Source organism: Phyllopteryx taeniolatus, chromosome 7, assembly GCF_024500385.1.
Source record: "Phyllopteryx taeniolatus isolate TA_2022b chromosome 7, UOR_Ptae_1.2, whole genome shotgun sequence".
Taxonomy (NCBI): Eukaryota; Metazoa; Chordata; class Actinopteri; order Syngnathiformes; family Syngnathidae; genus Phyllopteryx; species Phyllopteryx taeniolatus.
In genome coordinates, this window is record NC_084508.1 from 29047091 (window position 1) to 29070608 (window position 23518).

At 40.7% G+C, this 23518-nt stretch overlaps 1 long non-coding RNA gene across 1 annotated transcript in view; it reads right to left on the reverse strand.

Annotated features, from left to right (window-relative positions):
• Window positions 1-205: 205 nt before the first annotated feature.
• LOC133480877 (uncharacterized) overlaps window positions 206-23518 on the reverse strand; it is a 46045-nt gene continuing 22732 nt past the window's right edge. Inside the window, exons 2-3 of the long non-coding RNA XR_009789383.1 lie at window positions 5137-5217; window positions 206-260 (exon numbers count right to left, since the gene is read on the reverse strand). This is a non-coding gene — a long non-coding RNA (uncharacterized LOC133480877). The remainder of the gene's footprint in view (window positions 261-5136; window positions 5218-23518) is intronic.

Below are 23518 nucleotides of genomic sequence, written 5' to 3' on the forward strand. Positions count from 1 at the left end.
CTGGAGAAAACCCACGCAGGCACGGGGAGAACATGCAAACTCCACACAGGAGAGGCTGGATTTGAACCAGGGACCTCAGAACTCTGAAGCAGATGAGCTAACCAGTCAACATAATATATTAATTGGTAGAAAAACAATTCATCACTAGCAGACTTTTTTTTCCCTTACCTGCGAGGAGGATTTCAGCTTCACGACAGCTGGCGGCTTGGAGTTTGAAAAGCACCCCTTATTCCATCCAAGGGTCGCGGGAGCGCTGGAGCCTATAGCACCCCTCATTTAAAAAAAAAAATCCAAAATAAAAAAAATGTAAAACTGCAGACATCCTAATGATTTGATGGTGATTTAGATTTTGAATCGTTTGTTTTTATGTGATCTGTTTCATTGTCAGTTTAAGGGATGCCAGCATGGTTGTTGGGCAACACGGATCAACAAAAGCTGGTTCACTCACTTTTCTATTGATGCATTCAGTCATGAGCACAGTATTCTGATGAATGATTAAATTACTTTAATTGGATTTATTAAGCGGCACGGTGGCCGACTGGTTAGAGCGTCAGCCTCACAGTTCTGAGGAGCGGGGTTCAATCCCCGGCCCCGCCTGTGTGGAGTTTGCATGTTCTCCCCGTGCCTGCGTGGGTTTTCTCCGCATCCCAAAAACATGCATGTTAATTGAAGACTCTAAATTGCCCGTAGGTGTGAATGGTTGTTTGTTTGTATGTGCCCTGCGATTGGCTGGCAACCAGTTCAGGGTGTACCCCGCCTCCTGCCCGATGATAGCTGGGATAGGCTCCAGCACGCCCGCGACCCTAGTGAGGAGAAGCGGCTCAGAAAATGGATGGATGGATGGATGGATTTATTAAACACAGACTACAAAAGCACATGCTCCTTTAAAATTAACCTATTACATGAGGGGTGCACACATCTCACTGGTGACTATTAACTTCAATATCCACTACAGGAGTTAATTTCACACATAAACTGTGACATATTCCCAGACGGATTTCTATAGCAAACATGCGTCTCAGGAAAAATCCACGATCCAGGAATTCCAGCGAGCCTTAGACTTCAATGAATCACGCCTTTTGCGTTGGTGCGCACATATTCACCCGGTATGCACAGTGGGTGCGTCAGAAGTCATTACAGGAGAATTGCCACACCTTGACAGCATGCAAGCCTGGCGGGTAAAATACAGACTTAAGCACCAACCGGAGAATATGGCCCTGACTGAATGGCTCATCCAAGACCCTAATTCTCAAAAACACTGTGGTGGGACATGTCATGGAGTGACAATTTATGAAGAATGCATTATTTCTAAGCAGCCTAGAATAAAAAGAATGGTGGGGGGGGACCTTGTGTGGTGTGGGAAGTAGTATAAAGTATCACTATCAATTATTATAACATTAACAAAGGTGTGTTTTCTTTCATAATAGGTAAAGACCTGGGACACCTGTGGCCACTAAAAATATAGAAACTTTCAGGTACAAATCACTGAACCAGAGCAAGCAGGGGTCAGTTCCCCAAACAGTCACTGCTCTGAAATGCCATGACATAATTTAACGTGGCCTAAATACTTTCTGTATGGTCTCAACCTGTAGTCCATTTTGTAAGGTGATGAAGAAGAATCTCAGTCTTTAACTTCTTTATGGAATTGTTATCGTCTATCCCTGCTCGTTGTTTGCTAACAAACTGGGTACACTGTGCATATTTTCAATGTTTCCTTTGCACGCTATACTCAATAGTCTTTAAAATAACAAGCCAATTGTCAAAGACAGTCCAAATATTGTTCTCAAAGCTCATTTGTCTCTGCATGGTGCAATTATGGAGTACTCTACCTGCATTCAGCTCTTCAACAAACAATGCAAATGGGGGGAGGGGAAAAAGTGAATAACCAAGATGAGAAGGCATAAAGAGATGAGAAGAATAACTGAAGCAGCAATCGTCAACTCTCTGCTTGTATAGGGGAAAATAAAGATTGCACTAAGTAGGCAGGGAGGGAAGAAAAGCAAATATACCAGAAAAAAAGAGAGAAGGGTGACGAGGTTTGAGAAAAACAATGGCAGGGGGGAGTGATGAATGAATGGCAAAGGAGCAGTGACTGATCGGTATTGAAAACCTGTGCTGCTGTAAACACAGAATAAAGGATTTACAGTGGAAATTGATTGAGATGTCTGTCATGATGGGGTGGAGGCAGTGATCAAACTTTAACAACGGAGCTCACTGTTCTTCCGAAATCAGAGAGGAGAACATACACTTCAGGAGGAGACGGATTTCCTGACCTTTCCAAAACAGCCCTGCTTGTTGCCTGACAAATAGCTCTCCTTGGGGATGAATGATGAACGTTAATGGAAGTTTGAGGTGAAATCTAAAAGAATGTGACACGGGAAATGATACATTTCCTTTCTTGCCACAGCCATTGCATTTCTGCTGCAGGGAATAAATGTTTTAAAGCAGAGGTCTTGTGAGTATGATAATGGATACTGTCAAAAATACACTCGAGGAGAAACCGGCAAACAGATATTTCCTTGATTAAATTATTCGATGGTGTGGGCGGGGTGGGGGGGGGGGTGTTTGGGGCCCATGTCAGACAGCTGGGGCTGTCATATGGCGGCACGGTGGACGACTGGTTAGCACTTCGGCCTCACAGTGAACAGCCAATTGACTGATTCTGTCCAATAGCATTACCCAAAACCACACCTAGAGTTATAATTTATTGTTCAATGAAAGCGAATGAATTGAGGTCTTTACATGGCTTGGTTTGAACAACAATGCATGAGTAGGACTTTTGACTTATGGCATGGTGGAAAACAGAGCCAGCTACATTCCTCTTATTGCATCAGACACTTTTTTTTTTTGGATCTTATACACACATTACACACATATTTTAGTATAAAGAGCAGCATTAATGTATGTTTCCTTACACTAAGTATTATTAGACCTTTCAAGAAATAGTCTACTGGATCTATACTGCAATGATTGTGCAAGGCACCTTGAAATTCTGTGTGATTTCATTTAGAGATTAGATGATCTTTAATCTCATATAACCACACTTCTTTCTCATTTATTGTTGAACGGTATCATTATCTTTGAGATTGTACACCCCAAAAATGGCAGTGCCCAAACAACATGCTGATCTTAAAGAGACAGGTGCTTGAATATGGTGATTTGAATCACCTTTTTCCAAAATGTTTTACCTGTATGTTTTACTTTGTTTTGATTCGCTTTGAAATAACAGCTTACAAATTCTGCTGTCTCCAACTCACTGAAACGGCGGAGACCACAAACTTTTGTTGCCATCGCGATAGAAAACAATCACAGGTAAGCTAACGATAGCTGTAAGTAAAACCATCAAATCTAATCTATTTCTGTAAAGAGGTTTTACCTCCACCTTAAATTGGCATCATTATGAGACCCCACCGTGCACATTTAGGTCACAAAATGCTCCAGTCTCTTATATTTCTTAAATGCAACCAAGCTCTTCTTCAAAGAATAAACCGGAGTAAACCCACTCAGGCACGGGGAGAACATGCAAACTCCACACAGGCGGGGCTGGAATTTGAACCCCGGTCCTCAGAACTGTGAGGGGGGTGTGCTAACCAGTCGTGCACCGTGCCAACTTTATACATGTATGATATAATACTGTATATGTAAACACGAATGAGGTCTTAACCGGATGTGGTCACCTTTGGTAGCTCTTGTGTAAAGCAAAAGACATTGGCGACATTTAATATTCCTACAAGTCCTTTGTCCAGTCTCCTACGGTCAGGCTCCACCAGTGACCAGGGGCCTCACGTACAAAGACTTGCGTGGATTTTCTACTGAAACATGGCGTACGCTCAAATCCAGAAAACGTCGTACGCACAAAAATATCCAGATGTATGAAACTCTGTGTACGCATGAATCCAAGCACATTTCCTTCGTACAGCCCAATCAATGTGGAAATGAGCGCCCGTTCGAGGAGAGAGTCGTTGCATTCATGGGTGACACTGATAGCTATCTCAGGGGTGGTGGGACCACATGTGGCTGACTCAAATAACCCCACAAGGTTACTACCATGTATTTTTATAACACATAACAAATGTGTTCATACAGTAACCTACACTCAGCCCTGTGAGGTAAAGGTTCATGAGTAAATGGTCTGTGGTATTTGTAATAAATCTTTTGAATTCAAATAGAAGCACATCAGCGTATTAAAGAGGATATCAAAAACTTTGACTCGTGTTTGATTACTCATTTTATTATTTTAATACACAGGAGAGGACATGCACACTGAAAAAAAAGAGTTCTTTTAATTTACTTAATTTGAACATGTACATTGGTTGCACATGATTAAAATGTGTTAAAATGAAGTGTTTTATTTCGGAGAAGAGGGGTAAATTATTTAATTTTAACACATTTTAATCATCTGCAACCGATCGATGTACAAATTAAGTAAATTCAAAGGACTCTTTTTATCAGTGCAGTCGCAGCCACCTGCTACATGTTAGGGGGATTCGTCCACCGTTCCTCGTGTCTCCTCCAGCATCCCCAGCATCTCCGACGCTGTAGACTGATAAAAAGAGTCCTTTGAATTTACTTAATTTGAACATGTACATCGATCGGTTGCACATGATTAAAATGTGTTAAAATGACATAATTTGCCCCTCTTCTCCTAAATAAATATGTCATTTTAACACATTTTAATCATGTGCAACCGATCGATGTACATGTCCAAATTAAGTAAATTCAAAGGACTCATTTTTTTTTCAGTGCATGTGCTGGAGTCACAAGAAGCGATTGTGAGGGCAATAGGCGGCATAAATAATCGCCTTGATCAATTAATATGTGTCCTCACAAATATCAGTGATTAATTAAATACACTGGTTAACAAATGAATTCTGAGTTCTTGCCTCAATTACATTGTTGAAATCAAATGTTGCCGGGCATGAATTGTTCATCAGTGCTAATTGTTCATGTGTCTCTGATTTGCAGATTTATGATAACAGTTTCCCAGCATCACCTTTAAGTGTTGCCAAAGCACCAACAGCTGCAGAAACGTGCGTACGCCAGCCATGAAGTTGGCATGAGACACCGCACTTTTCCACGGTCATGTCACTCTTGATACATCTGATCTTTGCCGTGAAAAAGAACACGCGTACGCACCTTTTGCACATGAGGCCCCTGAACCGGAAGGAAGTGCTTTGTCCTTTCTTGCTGAACGCGGAAGTTGGTTGTGCACAACCCCTATTAAGTTGAAAGGAAAAAAAGAAGAAGAAATAATCAAATTATTAATAATTAATAATAATTGTAATTGTAATAATTGTAAAACCAGGAAGTTGAAATTAAATACACTTTAACAGCAATTTAAGAAAATAAAAGTACTGTCACTAAAATAAAAAGAAGACATGAAGGCTGAAGAGTGACATGGAAAACATCCATCCATCCATCCATCCATTTTCTTCACCGCTTATCCTCACTAGGGTCTTTCGTCAGTTTAAAGGTATTTCAGCTGCCATTCGTGATTTTTCTTTTTTCAACAGTTTATCTCAGGTCAAAATACAGTTGGAGATATGGTCAACCCTCTGAAGTACCAATCCATCCATTTTCTAAACTGATTATCCTCAATAGGGTTGCTGGAGGCTATCCCAGCTATCTTCGGGTGAGAAGATAGCTGAACTGGTCGCCAGCCAATCGCCCAATCGCAGGGCACATATAAACAAACAACCATTCGCACTCACATTCACACCTAAGGGCAATTTAGACCAACCTACCACGCATGTTTTTGGGGTGTGAACTGAATGATGAACTGAAAGTGAACTAAATGTGCTGTGAGCCACAAGTGTTCGTTGAACTGCTTCGTTCGCGATCCGCTAAGGAGCAAAATACTAGTACGTATGCAGCTAACTGTTCTGCCATGAGTGATTCATGCGGAAGTTCACTTTGAACTAATAAGATGAGTGATTCGTTCGTGCAAGGAATGACATACTATGTAGTGAACGTACTCATGAGTGATTTTAACCATTCGTCCTGACGTCCTCGCGGGGATAGCTGTCACTAGCATGTTTCTTCAAGATAACGGCAAATGATGAATCATTCAAGCACATGAAAACAAGTACACACACGGGGCGTCGGTCGGACGGTATCGCCATAATCTAAACAGACAACACCTAAAGTCATAAAAGGACAGGAGACCGACATGCGAGTTAGATTCGCCAGTGCAAGGCAAGCTGAAGCGGCAGCAGCAGGGAGTTTAAGGTGGGAGATTTATTTGAAAAGAATAATAAGAAATTGAACATAACACATGTATATATTTACACATACATATTATTCTCTGTCTACAACAATTGGTATTGTTTAGTATTGTAACTGTAATACTGATTAGCAATTAAATTATACTTTTACATCAAAACTTGTTTGTCGAGTGTTGTTTTCCTTTTGTTTGCATTTCAGTGCAACAAAACTCATTTAACAACCTAACATTTACACATACATTTTATTTGTTGATTTGACAGACATGCGTGTTCGAGGTCGATCAGGCCTAATTGTACAACCCAATTCCAATGAAGTTGGGACGTTGTGTTAAACATAAATAAAAACAGAATACAATGATTTGCAAATCACTTTTAGCCAATATTTAATTGAATACACTACAAAGACAAGATATTTAATGTTCAAACTGATAAACTTTATTGTTTTTTAATACCTATGCCCGGGAAGCCCAATAGAAGACGTGTGAGGTCATCTGACTTTCTTGTGTCGTTTGATTGGTGAACTAAACTTAAACGTCACTACCACTTGAATTAGATTGGCGCAAACAGCGCCCAATGCCGAAGTCGAAGTCATTCTCGCACACGAAATAGTTGTTAAATAAGCAAGAATTGATAAATAAAAGTAGCGAGCGACATTAAAATCATAGTAAAACTACCGTTACCGCTGCTATGTTGAGCATAGCCCCCCCAAGGAAAAACTCATCGGATCTATACGATTGACGAAAATGTCCTATTTTGAGTTCATAACGGCGAATTTCGCCGAAAGTTGACTGATTTGCATGTATAATATATTCGATTTATAAATACTATAAATAAACAGAGAAGTGATTCACAACAGTGGGGTTTATTTATTTATTTATTTTTTTCAGTTGAGCTCAGCTGCGCCAAAGGAGAACTATAGCGTCACTCATTCGGAATTTCCGGCGAATGACCAATTAGCAGCCAGCGTCAGGCAGCACTGCGCAGGCGGGGGAGGGATTGAAGTGTACCTAATGTACTGATGAACTGAAAGTGAACTGAATGTACTGTTAGCCACGGGCGATCCGTTCGATGAACTTCGTTCGCAAGCCACCAAGGAGAGATGTACTAGTACGTATGCAGTGAACTGTCCTGCCATGAGTGACCGAGGCAGAAGTTCACTGCAAACTAGTGCGATGAGTGATTCATTCGTGCAAGGAATGACATTTTATGCAGTGAACATGCTCATGATTTTAACTGTTCGTCCTCATGGGGATAGCTTTAACTCATCTGTTTCTCCACGCTAACGGCTAAGTAATAATAATAGTAATAATACATTATACTTACAGTATATAGCGCTTCTCAAGACACTCAAAGAGGCTTTACACTAATCAGATGATAATAACAGTCGGGTTTGTGAGCAGGTCGCCCGGGTGCTGGTGTCAACGACACTGTGCTAAAATGCAGACAAGTGTACTCGAATGATTCTGTGACAAATAACTGAATGATTCGGTAAAACAAATCTTTTGAAGGAATCTTTTCAACAAACTGATTGTAGTGATTCAGTACACTCAAAAGAACTACACTACCCATCACTAGTGAGAGGCATAAAGAGACCGCCTGGGAGCCTTTGTAGGCATGCCCACACTGCCCTCTGTGGAAGAGAAGGTAACTCTGTTCTGCGACACTTAGGTAGAAATTTTGGTTATCTATACTTTACTGGAGTGTTTATTTTTACTTTTTAGTCCTACACCTTACAGTGTCAAGAAAATAACTGTACTTTCTACTTCTTAGACTTTCAAAAAAGGATTCTATTTCAATTGGATTGTGTTTATTCTGGATTGTCATTGTTCAAAAACACACAAACAAACAAAAAAATTATCCTGATAAATTGCTCCAGGATAGTGATTTTGGTTGTGATTGGCTGAGAATCACATATACCATTCCGACACCTGCACATGACACAAATCAAGAAACAAATCAAAAATAAATCATCACATAGGACAGAATAGAGAGCGGACGTATAGCCTGATGATGTCCATAGCAGAGAACTCAAACCGAAAGTCCCAACCTGGTACCAGCAGTGAGGGTGTTGATAGTCAGAAAGTTCAGCAACCCTTGAATTTTTTTCGTCTGGTAAACGTACAGATGAAATTTTTCAAGATCAGGTGTACTCAGACAGTGGTGTGTTTAATGAAAATAAAAAAATTGAGGGCTGGAACCACTTTGTAGGTAGCCTCTCTCTCTTAATATTACTCTCAATTACTCTCTGCCACATCGTTTTCCCAAGTTGTGTTTAAATTCCAGATCTGCTGCATGGACCAGGTGGACTTCAGCTTGAGATCAACAACGGATGGCCGAACATTCACTTTCAGGACTTTCTGATAAAGAGCAGAATTCATGGTTCTATCAATCACAGCAAGTCGTCCTAGTCCTGAAGCAGAAAACCAGCCCCAGACCATTACACTCCCACCACCATGTTTGACTGTTACTATTAGGTTCTACTGTATTACTGAAATGCTGTGTTACATTACGTTACATTACCAGATGTAACGAGACACACACCTTCCAAAAAGTTGAACTTTCATCTCGTCACTCCATAGAAAATCTCCCAAAAGTCTTGGGAATCATTCAAATGGGTTTTTCCAAAAGTAAAATGAGCCTTAATATTCTTAACTGAGGCAAGGGAGGCCTGTAGTTCTTTAGATGTTGTCCTGGGTTCGTTTGTGACCGCCTGGATGAGACCTCCCTCTGCTTTTAGGGTATTTTTTGTCGGCCTCCCATTCCTTGGTAGGTTCACCACTGTTTCATTGTTTTCTCCATTTGTGGATAATGGCTTGAGTCCAAAAGCTGCAGAAATGGCTTTGTAACCCATTCCAGACTGGTGGATGTCAATTATTTTATTTCTAATCTGTTCTTGAATTTCTTTGGATCGTGGCATTTGCTGCAGCTTCTTGGGATCTTTTGGTTGGCTTAATTTTGTCAGACAGGTTCTATTTAAGTGATTCTGAACAGATCTGGAGGTAATCAGGCTTGGGTGTGGTCAGTGAAAAGGAACTCAGCTTTCCCAAGAATGTGATTACCCACAGTTAATTCTCAAGTTAACAAGGGACGCGATTACTTTTTCACACAAGGCAAGGTAGCTTTGAATAGTTTTTTTCCCCCTTAATAAATAAAATCACCATTTAAAAACAGAATTTTATGTTTACTTGGGTTATCTTTGTCTGATTTTGATATTTGTTTGATGATCTTAAACAAAGTGGGGAAACTATGCAAACACATACTTTTTCACTGCACTGTAGAAGTTGCCTTTCGGAGGTGGAGGGGTCGAATGTAGAGAAGAGGATCCAGGACCGACATGGAATTAGCAACGTTTCTGCTTGACAGGTAAGTTTATCGGCTCTTGTTGATTTTTAATTGATTATACATTCTAAAAAATACGACATCAAACCGGTAACACGTAGTGTTTTTTGCAACACACCATCACGAATAAGTTATGCTGGCAAAGTAGCAGCCGTAGCTAACATCAGCTTGTTTCCGTGCACATTTGTACAATGCATGTCTCATGCATGTTCACATGAGTGAGGGGCGTGGCTTTGGTCAGAGACTCAAGGGCGGAGGAGAGATGAAGTGAGGCTACAGCCAAATCTTGCTAGTAGTTTGAAAACTGCAAACGACCTCTTTAATAATGCAATTCAACCCCAAACCTTCATAAAACTTACAAGACATAAATAATGGAAAGAACAAGTAAATAGCTTTTTTGACCACAACCAAAAGAAAATTTGTCATTGAAGTAAAGGTTATTTTTACATGTGAGAAATGCCTCTACATAAATACTTACACATTCAAGACTATAATGGGCTACATATTTTACACTATGCTGCATATGGCCAAAAGTAGAATCCATAAAGCTGACATTGTTGTACTGCAGCCATCAGCTGCCACTTCTCATGAATTACAGTTCCACCAGCTGTGGGCTCGAGTCCATATTAAATGGTTCTGCACACCAACCATAACCCTCTTGTTTTCAGGGCCCAGATGCACAATGATTAGTGTTTGGTTTATGTGTTTGGCCCCACTCACCAGTGCTTTCTATGCAGATTAGGCCAAATTGTGAGTCACGACTGTTATAGTTGTTATCTGTCACTATAACTATGTAAAATAAGGAGGATTCCAATCTTGTTTTGAATCCTGAACCATTAAATAATTGACAGAAAATTTCAATTTTTGAAACTGGAGCATTTATTGATCCGTTTGAAAAAATAAAAACAAAAATCGATTTCCAGATATGACTTTCACTTCAATGGAACGGTGTGCGGCTGCTTAGCACATCTGCCTCACAGTTCTGAGGGCCGGGGTTCAAATCCCAGCCTCACCTGTGTGGAGTTTGCATATCCTCCCCATGTCTGCGTGGGTTTTCTCGGGGTACTCCGGTTTCCTCCCACATCCCAAAAACATGCGTTGTAGGTTGATTGAAGGCTCTAAATTAAATTAACCGTAGGTGTTAATGTGAGTGTGAATGGTTGTTTGTTTATATGTGCCCTACAATTGGCTGGCGACCAGTTCAGGGTGTATGGATGGATGGACTTTCACTTTGTATCATATTTTATACAATGGGTCACAATGATCGAACACTCTCTTTGGTAAACAAATAAAAAAAATAATACGCAAAAGTATCTAACATTTATTATTACAAATGTATACAAATATTTAATTAAAAATATAAAAATAGCATTTACTGTTACTACAACATCAATAGTATAATTTTCTATAATTCCTACTCTCATGCAGCATTGACAAATGCACCAATGGAAATGGAATGGGAACATTTCAGTTTAGAAAAACAGCTTCTTTCCTTGTTCAAGCAAAGATACAATCCGCAATTTTTACAGTAGACATCCGCAAAGTGGCCTGTGCAGTACTTGCTTCTCCATCTGGTTTCTCATGGAGAGCAATCGATCAAAAAGTCACACACAACTAATTATATTTGTACATTTTTTTGGGTAATCAGTGAGAATAACATGGAGTTACTTTTTCAAATTTGATACGAAAGTTTCAAAACAGTTTTACAAAAACAACAACAAATATTAATTTCACATTCCATCAACCAAGTAACTGTTCCTATTATTTTTTTCAGTAAAATGTTCAAACTTTTTCATACTTAAGCCTTTTAAAAATAGGCAAAGTTCTCCTTGAAAAAACACATTGTTTCCTCAAGGCCATGTTGCAGCATCATAGGAAAGCCAGGTGGTGAATGAATAAATATGAATACACTGGGGTTGATTATCTCAATTTCCACTCCTTAAACAGCACCTTTTCGATAAACTGGCTGAAACAATTTTTCAAGAATCCTAACGCAATTTGGTATGTTATTCCCTTTCACATTCTATCAAAATTGTGTGGATTAAATTTAATTTTAGTATGTAATAATAATATGATAAGATACCCATAAAAATGTCAGCCTTTCACCGGCCGGCCTTCTTCTCATGGTCCCTGATCTTCAAACACAATTTTTCACATCATATATATTATACCTGTATATGGAACAACAAGAACATTCTGTTTAAACAAATGCTTTCTCATTGAGGAATTGTTTAATTTTGTAAACATTGGACATGAAGCTCAACTATTCATAAGGGATGGTCTTCTTTATTCTTATGAGCTCCTATCTGAATATAATATCCCTGTCACACCTGTAGTCTTTGACAGGGTTTTTGAAACAATTCCTACGGTTGTCTGCATGATATTTTGATTGTGTGCAAGAGTGGACATTCAGCATTTTTCTTTGCGTTCCGTGTCAGACACCCCAGTAGGCAAAACTTGTTTTGTAGTCATGGTAGAAAAGACAAAATAATTAGATTCTTGTTAAAAAAGGATATCATTACAGTTCCATATGTGGACTCTTACTGGAATAAATATACGGACCTCATTGACTGGGAAAAAAATCTGCCTCTTACCTAGCTATCCAAAAAAGTCAAAGAAATCTCGTTCAAAATAATTCATTGATTCTATCCATCTAATGATCCTATTGTTACAAGATTCAAACTAGATATTGATCTGAAATGCACTTCTTGTTCTGAACATGTTGAAAGAGTTACTCGTTTATTTTGACACTGGAGGGATGGACTGTTTGGGCTCTTTGATTGTAATTATAATAACGTGAAGTTTAACAAAACCTTAATCAGTAACCTCATTATATTAATGCAAAATTTCACATTCATAAATGTAAATTTACTCCTAAGAAACCATCTTTTGTTGCTTTGCACGGTCAGCTCAGGGAGTACATCATTTCTATTACATCCTCTCAGAACAAAAAAGCAAATAAGACTCAATATTTGTGAACCGTTTCATATATTTATGTAAGTTTCCTTTGGCGTACAATTTACGTGTGGTGTATAGCCACTTTTGTATGACCCTGTTTGTATGACCCTTGTTTGTGTTAAAAAGTTCTAATTAAAAAAATATGAATAAATAAATACTGCCCTGTAGTGGATTATCCGTGCTGTGTACAGTATGTACTGCATTTCATAGTATACATTTCTGCATTTCTGGCTTTCCCCGCCGTGAGCCGTCACCTTATCGTGGTGGAGGGGTTTGTGTGTCCCGATGATCCTAGAAGCTTTATGCCCCTGGTAGGGTCACCCATGGCAAACAGATCCTAGGTGAGGGATCAGGCAAAGCACAGCTCAAATGACCCTTTATGGTGATGAAAATTAAATGGACCTAGGTTCCCCCTGTCCGCTCGCTCATCACCGGAACCCCCCCCCCCCCCATCGTAACTCTTCAGCCATTGGTTCGAGTAATGCTTACTTTCTTGATGCTTCATGTACACACAAAACCACCTGCTGGCCATGCGCATAATAACAGGCAGCTGTATCTTTTAACCACATACTGTATGTGTCTTTTTGGGTCTTGTGAATGACTATGTTTTACAAAACAATGTTTGACCAAGTAATTTCACGACATAAAGTGTAACATATATTACAACCCCAATTCCAATGAAGTTGGGACGTTGTGTTAAACATAAATAAAAACAGAATACAATGATTTTCAAATCATGTTTGACCTATATTTAATTGAATACTCTACAAAGACAAGATATTTAATGTTCAAACTGATAAACTTTATTGTTTTTAGCAAATAATCATGAATTTAGAATTTTATGGCTGCAACACGTTCCAAAAAAGCTGGGACAGGGTCATGTTTACCACTGTGTTACATCACCTTTTCTTTTAACAACATGCAATAAATGTTTGGGAACTGAGGACACTAATTGTTGAAGATTTGTAGGTGGAATTCTTTCCCATTCTTACTTGACGTACAGCTTCAGCTGTTCAACAGTCCGGGGTCTCCGTTGTCGTATTTTACGCTTCATAATGCGCCACACATTTTCAATGGGAGACAGGTACCCACACTCTTTTAGTATGAAGCCATGCTGTTGTAACACATGCAGAATGTGGTTTGGCATTGTCTTGCGGAAATGAGCAGGGACGTCCATGAAAAAGACATTGCTTGGATGGCAGCATATGTTTCTCCAAAACCTGTATGTATCTTTCGCATTAATGGTGCCTTCACATATGTGTAAGTTACCCATGCCATTGGCACTAACACAGCCCCATACCATCACAGATGCTGGCTTTTGAACTTTGCGTCCATAACGGTCCGGATAGTTCTTTTCCTCTTTGGCCATCCACAATTTCCCAAAACAATTTGAAATGTGGACTCGTCGGACCACAGAACACTTTTCCACTTTGCATCAGTTCATCTTAGATGGGCTCGGCCCAGAGAAGCCGACGGCGTTTCTGGGTGTTGTTAATAAATGGCTTTTGCCTTGCATAGTAGAGTTTCAAGTTGCACTTACGGATGTAGCGCAAACTGTATTTACTGACATAGGTTTTCTGAAGTCTTCCTGGGCCCATGTAGTGATATTCTTTACACACTGATGTCGGTTTTTGACGCAGTGCCGCCTCAGGGATCGAAGGTCACGGGCATTCAAGGTTGGTTTTCGGCCTTGCCACTTACATGCAGTGATTTCTCCAGATTCTCTGAACCTTTTGATGATATTATGGACCGTAGATGATGAAATCCCTAAATTCCTTGCAATTGTACGTTGAGGAACATTGTCCTTAAAATGTTCGACTATTTTCTCACGCACTTGTTCACAAAGAGGTGAACCTCGCCCCATCTTTGTTTGTGAATGACTGAGCAATTCAGGGAAGCTCCTTTTATACCCAATCATGGCACCCACCTGTTCCCAATTACCCTCTTCACCTGTGGGATGTTCCAAACAGGTGTTTGACGAGCATTCCTCCACTTTCTCAGTCTTTTTTACCACCTGTCCCAGCTTTTTTGGAATGTGTTGCAGCCATAAAATTTGCTAAAAACAATAAAGATTATCAGTTTGAACATTAAATATCTTGTCTTTGTAGTGTATTCAATTAAATATAGGTTGAACATGATTTGCAAATCATTGTATTCTGTTTTTATTTATGTTTAACACAACGTCCCAACTTCATTGGAATTGGGGTTGTAAAAATAAACAAATACATACTTAAAATTGTTTAAATTGTGGGCCCTGAATATATAATCTATGAAAGTTTAACTTTTTGAATGGAATTATTGAAATAAATAAACTTTTTTTGGAATGAGTCTGTATATCATTTTTTAAATACAAATATGATATGATGTATGATGTCAACAAAAACAAGCCTAAACATTAAATATTAGAATCTATGTGGATCTGTGGTAACATCTTGTGTTTAAAAAAAAAACATTGTAGAGGTTTAAAGTTCCTACAGTTGCATTGATCTGGTCTCCTTCTCCATTCACTCAAACTTAGACCCATTCTGCCAAATGCGGAAGTAGGTTGCGTATACACCAGATTGCCACTGATGGAATGAAAGCACTCAGTTGTTATTCTGGACGCCCAAGTGCATCACTGTGCGGCATTTTAGCCCAAAAATTAGGAAAACTGAAATGATAACAAATTTTATAACACTATATCTACACAGGCGGCACGGTGGCCGACTGGTTAGCCTCATAGTTCTGAGGACCGGCGTTCAATCCCCGGCCCCGCCTGTGTGGAGTTTGCATGTTCTCCCCATGCCTGCGTGGGTTTTCTCCGGGCACTCCGGTTTCCTCCCACATCCCAAAAACATGCATGAATTGGAGACTCTAAATTGCCTGTAGGTGTGAATGTGAGTGCGAATGCTTGTTTGTTTTTATGTGCCCTGCGATTGGCTGGCAACCAGTTCAGGGTGTACCCCGCCTCCTGCCCGATGATAGCTGGGATAGGCTCCAGCACGCCCGCGACCCTAGTGAGGAGAAGCGGCTCAGAAAATGGATGGATGGATATATCTCCACAACTGAGTACTGCACAGTTCCATCATTGCATGTTTTCAACAATTATTATTTTTTATTATTATTAGAAACAAATCTCTGAATTCACTTTCAAGGGTCTTTCAAGAGGTGAAGCTGAAAATCACAATGACAGTCTAAACAAATTGCACATCCTTAGAAAGTTTAAATACATTAGCATGAAGTAAAACGGTCCCAAAGAAGGAAGTGAGGTGAACACAAGTGTCCTCCTACATGGCGCCCAGATGGTATGTTTTTTTTTTTTTTTTTTTTTTTTTTAAATCAGGCTGTGTTATCTTAATAATCATACTTAAAGGACACTTTGCCAAGATGCTTCACTCATTTTATTTTCTCAAGTTAAGTTAGATGATGATTCCGCTCAAGTAATCAATGTTGCTGTTTTCATCTCAGGCACAGCACACCACTATTTTCCTTGTGATTTATCATCTTGGATTATAGTGCTTTGTTTACTTAATGCTATAATGCAGCCTATCCCTGCTCGAAGATAGCTGGGATAGGTTCCAGCACGCCTGCGACCCTTGTGAGGATAAGCGGTACAGACAATGGATGGATGGATGTCATGTTACAGCCATATTCCAAAACGGAATCCTTACTGTAGATACATCAATTGTAGGGTTGTGGACCAGCTATCGCAAAGCTGGGAATCGGTTTTGTGAGGCTTTACTGTTTTCAAATCTTAAAACAGCACCCGAGCTTTTGTGCTGTGCTCCCGATGTAACAGTTATGCTTCCAACCAAAAACAGCAGGGTTGTCCAGTAGTCACGCAACAACATTTTTACGTAGCATCACTATTTCAACATCAAATAGCTTTTCAGACCACTACATTTCTGGCCACAGTGATAGCAAAGTGGGGTTCACAGGCACTACATTTCTGCCCGCAGTTGTAAACATTAAATGCATCATCACGTTACGTACTTTTTGTCAAGACCGGGGCAGACGAAAGGTGCACAGCAAAGTGTAAACGTGCAGACAATGGCAGAGGTGTCTACATCTCGGCAATTACCAAGGGCTTTTCCTCAGCAAATTAATGCTTCTTCTTGAGTCCTCAAAGTCCACTTATACGTTCCGGTGTTGGTACTGTGCGACCCCAAAAAGAAACTCCTGTGAACATCCAAGGTGTCCATTAAAAGAACACACAGCCAGGTACAGTATATTCTGAAACTAACACAACAACCACCAGTTGAGCTAAGCTACTCATCACGACTTAAGTTCAAAAAGTAAGTCAGCACTCAGAATGCAGTGCAATTGTTTTAAACAACAACAACAACACAAGCTGTGCGTGTATACAGTGGTGGTGCTCGTGTGAGACCAATTGGACCAATTAATATTGTTTGTGCAGATTGTTTTCTCTACAAAAATAAGTTGTTGTGTATTTAAATATTTCATTTTATATTTGGAAGTAATACATTATGTTGTTTCTTTTTTACAGTGCCATAAAGGAACAATGCTCAAGGATAAGTGGTCTTTTACATGTTTGAAAATAGGGTAAGACAGAATAGACAATCTTACTATCGTAAGAATGTCATTTTATGGAATTGGGTTAAGTCAAGTCAAGGTTCATTATGATTAACATCAACAAATTTTAACTATCGCATTGTTTCCACACCGTATCGAATTGTATCGCTCTCATACTGAACCTAATCATATCGTACCGTTCCACCGTTAAAGATATTGTTTTTAATCTAATCACAACCCGTGTATCTAGATATGTATCAAATCGGCCTCATGCCAAATATTCCCCAACCTATTGGATATCTGTGTTTCATTTTTATTATTATGATTATTTTACATGGATATGAGAGGAAGCCTAGTATGGCATGTTACAACATTTCAACAGTACAGCTGTCAAATTCACACTGAATATATATATGCAGTCCTTTGCAGTATTTGAACTGGTGTACATGCTCAGAAAAAGCCATAGCAACACACAATACAGTACCTGCATGGCTGGTTTCATTTCCATGGAAACTGGTGATTGATCCCTTGAGTTATGCGGCAAGGGAAACAATATTAATGACTGAGAGGCAGCAGTGGAGGATGGAAAGTGATGACATGGTTGGGGATACACATCTAATTTGCATATGCAAACACACCACACCAATATAAATAGGGAAGGATTAAAGAAAACAGTATGCAGATTAATTTGTATTTGGCGCCTTTGTAGGTGACATTACTGGTTGCTTTGTGGCTGTTTTCAAATTGCTGCTCCACTGATCTATTTGTGAGTTGTTGTTATTAGGTGGCACGGTGACCGACTGGTTAGCACATCTGCCTCACAGTTCTGAGGACCCGTGTTCAAGTTTGCATGTTCTCCCCGTGCCTGCATTGGGTTTTCTCTGCATACTCTGTTTTCCTCCCACATCCCAAAAACATGCATGGTTGGTTAACTGAAGACTCTAAATTGCCCGTAGGTGTGAACAAGAGTGTAAATGGTTGTTTGTATATATATGCCCTGCGTTTGGCTGGTGACCAGTTTAGGGTGTACCCCGCGTCTCGCCCGAAGATAACTGCGATAGGCTCCAGCACCCCCGTGAACCTTGTGAGGATTAGCACTACGGACGCTGATGTTATTTGATGTTATGAACCATAGTTCATAATATTGTACAATTTAAGCGTGTAAATAAACAACTGTCCATCCATTTTCTATACTTCTTATACTCATTAGGGTCGTGTTTGAGCTGTATGGAACCTATCCCAGCTGACTTTCGCCAAGAAATAGCAGGGCACACATAGACAAACAAACATTCACAGTCACAGTCACACCTAAGGACAATGCATATTCTTCAAATAACCGAACATGCATGTTTTGGGAATGTGGGAGGAAGTTGGAGTACCTGGAGAAAGCTCACACAAGCACATCCAGAACAAACTCCACCCAGGAAGGCCGAAGCCCAGATTGGAACTCCCAACCTCAGATGTGCGACTCACTAGTCCACCATGCCACCACAAATGGACATCAAGGCCTGTATTTTTTGTAGACTGCACATAATGTAATGCCCCAGAGCGTAAATGGTCATGTATTTCGAGTTCTGAGCAAGCGCAAGGCTTGCTGGCGTGTTTGTTAATTTGACAGACCGGCCTGCGCCAAGATGGGCGTACCGATGAAACGAAAATATGTTGTTTGACATCTGCGCGGCACATGTTTTTGTTGTTGTTGCCATTGTCCTGTTCGGCCTTTTAGGTCAAGCAGAAAGGAGGATTTGTATCCCTTTTATGCCGGAACAGTTTTACTGTGCCACAGTGGAGTTTTTAAGCTGACACTGTGGTTCTTTGTTTTCTGATGGTTATTTATTGAAAATGTCACTCGGATCGAACTAAGTTTGAAAGGGGAGTGACAGAAAAAACAAAAGGGAGAGACAGTGAAAAGACAATTAAATAATATAGGAACAGAACACATTACAAAACAGCACACTAGCTGTAAGAAATATGAGGAAAATAAATCATTATAAGCCTAGTAATATGACACATTAGAGTGTTGTATGGGGCAGTAGTCCTACACTCTGTTAAGGAAGGACAGGACAATACAGGACAGGACTGGACAGGACAAGGACAGGAGGGGAAGCATGAAGGACACAGGTAGTAGACCCAGCTGTACAGCTTAAGTGTGGTGGGAGTGGCTATGTAAATTCTGAACATCTATACAAACAATTTCACAAACACAATACCTATTCACTGTTTTGCTTTACAGGAGAGAGCTGACAGACTGAGTTGAGAGGAATCACATATTATGATAAAGACATTTCTGCAACGTGATCCCCATCTGTCACGAGACATCTGGGGAAGCTCCTCCGACTCTTCAACCCCTGATCAACGGATTGGTGTCTGCCATAACTGCAGACACATGACAAACCTCGAGGACACCAACTTGAACGAGGGAGTTTTACGCAGAGCCAGACTACTGTGGAATGACATTCGAATAGCTGATAGCCTTCGTGACCCTGGAGAGAACAATGCCGCCAAGGCCGCCTATTGCCAATATGTGATGTGGAAAATCCCCAAAGAAATTATATAGGATTCAGACAAAGCAGACAACGAGGAACCACCTTCCATATTTTTAAAGCTTTGCTCCAGTAGAAATGTGCATGTTATCCATCCATCCGTCCATTTTCTTCTGCTTAGCTGAGGTCGGGTTGTGGGGGCAGTAGCTTAAGCAGGGAGGCGAACATGGTGTTCATTATGGACAATCCATGTTGAGCACAGAAGTCCAATAACAGAACACCACTTGGGTTCTGATCGGGGGGCTGTTCCTCCCAATTACGCCCTTCCAGGTCTCACTGTCATTGCCAACATGAGCATTGAAGTCCCCCAGCAGAACGATGGAGTCCCAATCGTGAGCGCTCTCCAGCACCTTCTCCAAGGACTCCAAAAAGGGTGGGCACTCTGAACTGCTGTTTGGTGCATAGCCACAAACAACAGTCAGGACCCGTCCCCCCACCTGAAGATGGAGGGATACTACACTCTCGTCTACTGGGGTGAACACCAATGTACAGGCACTGAGCCGGAGGGCAATAAGTATACGCACACCTGCTCAGCGCCTCTCACCGTGGGCAACTCCAGAGTGGAAGAGAGTCCACCCTCTCTCAAGAGTACTGCTATGAGAGCCCAAGCCGTGTGTGGAGGCACATAAACAAACAACTTGTGTGTTTTTTGGACATACTTGGCAAATAAAGATGATTCTGATTCTGAACTATTCGCACTCACATTCACTCACACACACACACACACACACACACACACACACACACACATATATATATATAATAACATTATTATTATTATTATTATGTTACATTATTATTATTATTACTATTATTATTAAACAAAAATAATCGCCTTAGAGACACAGAGGGGATGATATGTATGTGTATATACATAATGTTTTTATTAATTTCCATTTATTTTTAATATGTGCGTCGCGTATAGGAAACGCAGTTAATGCATCATATTGAATTTTCAAATCTACCCAGTCATTCTGACATACTGTAGCAGCTATGGCTTGTCATACTGCTAGTTAATGGACTGATCGTGAGCAATGCTATTTGGCTCTATAACACTAATGCTATTGATTCAAAGTTATATTTTTGGGGAATTCACAGTCAATTAAAAATACAAGTATGTGATAAAATTACTCGTTGAGCAGAAATTAAGCCACTTTGCACCTTTGTCCATCGAGTTCCTCAGGGAGTCCTGAGTTGATGGTAGCCACCTTTGGAATAGTTGGTCCAATGTGCATCCTAGTTTAGTTTCTTTCTCTATCAGATTCCATCTGTTTAGCCTTTCTGGTTTCTTCGCTCTGCTTGTGTTTCCTTGTATTAGAAGACCCAGAACAGTTGTTGGTAAACGAGGGCTAGCCGCCGAAAGCCTCCAAGGTCCGCCATTGTTCCCAGAGCTTCCCTCTGGCATAAATGCACATCCACACGTAAATGATTGACACAGTCCCGAGCCAACCCTCAAGTCTCTACAGTGTCTATTTGGACAATGCTCTCCGTCACAGAGACTTTTTAAATCAATAATGACATTAGAGGCATTAGATGAGGATGGAGACAGATGAGTTTTCTAAAGTTCATTTAAATCACATTTTTACTGTCAGGACATGCAGATAGTTGTAACATATATGGGAAAAAAGTTGTTCTTTCCCTAACTGCTTAATTCAACTTGAAGCCCCACGGGGTAATTGTAACTCTTGAGCCCTACGACAATACCAGGAAGGTGCTGGAAGAAGAAAGGTAGAGTGATAGGATCTGGGGCCTCACTTATAAATGCTACGTATGCACAAAACAGGACCTAAAACACAGATGTGTATAGGTAGATATGACACGCTCATTTTGAGCTCCGTATCCATGGCGACGCTAAGTTAGGGAGGTCAAAGTCAGCAGCGCATTCCCTGTGTGGCCTGCAAGATAACCAAAAGACCAAGCTTTCTGGTACATTGTTCTGCAAACGGTTCTTAAAACGGCATTCAATTACAACAAGAAACCTGGGAGTCCATTTCACATATATTTTTTTGCCTTTTTAAAAATGTGTATTGATAAAAATGTGTATTGATAGCATACAATTTCGCATTAGCAAACATGCAACCCTGATGAAACTTGGTTGAGAAATGAGCAAGTTACATCTTAATTTCAATGTCCATGCATTGCGTTCTATGGGAACGTCAACCTCCCCAACGTGGCCGCCACACAGGAATGTCGGTTTGCTGGGCAGCTCCAGCGCGCTGGCATATCTAGGGTTCATATCTATCTCCTGAAAGATTCGTACGCAGGTTCCTGCGCAAAGTTGCGTGACCTATCAAAGAAAAAAAAAAAAAAAAAACTTGACAGGAAAAAGTGCTTACATGTACAGAAACGCTAACCCATACGCACATTTTGAAGACAAGGAAATGTAGCGAAACATGAAGTGGTGAATAGAAACGATGCCTGTCACACATTCAGTTTCACTTAATAGTATCAAATGTTAATTATGGATTAGATTTTGCACTTTATGTATGACTTTAGTCACTGATGGCATAGTGGTACACTCGCTTGACTTTGGTGTGGGCAGCGTGGATTCAGTTCCCACTCAGTGACGGTGTGAATGTGGGTGTGAATGGTTGTCCGTGTCTATATGTGCCCTGCGACTGACTGGCGACCAGTTCAGGGTGTAGTCTGCCTTTCGCCCGAAGTCAGCTGGGATAGGCTCCAGCGCCCCGCGACCCTAACCAGGATAAGCGGTGTTGAGAATGGAGGGATGGATGTATGACTTTGTTGTTGCGTTGTCTGTGCTTTTTTAAAAATGATACTCCTTATGTCATTAAATTGCTCTAGCATACATAAAATAGATTAATTGATCAATCAATTGAGATGGAACTTGTCAAGGAAAATTCCTAACAGGTTTGATAGGTCTCATTTTGGCAGGAATCCTACGCACTCTTTGATGAGTGAGGCCCCAGTTTCACTTAGGATCAAACACATGCTGATTTTGCACTTTGTGTACGATTTTATGTAGTTCTGTCTGTCCTTTTTTAATGATGCAGCTCATGTCTTTTGAAGTATGTTACTCCTCGGGTATAAATAACATGTGATTGCGTGCGAGTGAGCAGAAAGGGGTGGCTATCTGCAGCCTACCAGCGCTCACCGACCACTCCCAACTGTAGAGAGGAATAAACGAAGGACACATTGAACCATCCATCCAGCCATCCATTTTCTGTACCCCTTATCCTCATTAGGGTCACGGGCGTGCTCGAGCCTATCCCAGCTATCATCGGGTGAGAGTCGGGGTACCTTTGTGAGAGAGGTAAAGAAGAACCCAAAGACCACTGTGGCTGAGCTCCAGAGATGCGGTCGGGAGATGGGAGAAAGTTCAAGAAAGTCAACCATCACTGCAGCCCTCCACCAGTCGCTTTTTGGCAGAGTGGCCTGACGGAAGCCTCTCCGAAGTGCAAGACACATGAAAGCCCGCATGGAGTTTGCTAAAAAACACTTGAAGGACACCAAGATGGTGAGAAATAAGATTCTCTGGTCTGATGAGACCAAGAGGGAACCTTAATTCTAAGCAGTATGTGTGGAGAAAACCAGGCACTCCTCATCACCTGTCCAATACAGTCGCAACAGTGAAGCATGGTGGTGGCAGCATCATGCTGTGGGTGTGTTTTTCAGCTGCAGGGACAGGACGACTGGTTGCAATCGTAGGAAAGATGAATGCGGCCAAGTACAGTGGCTTCAGAACAACTCAGTGACTGTTCTTGAATGGCCCAGGCAGAGCCCTCACTTAAATCCAATTGAGCATCTCTGGTGAGACCTGAAAATGTCTGTCCACCAATGTTCAGTATCCAACCTGACAGAACTGGAGATGATCTGCAAGTCGGAATGGCAGATGATCCCCAAATCCAAAACTTGTTGCATCATTCCACAAAAGACTCATGGCTGTATTAGCTCAAAAGGGTGCTTCTACTAAATACTAAG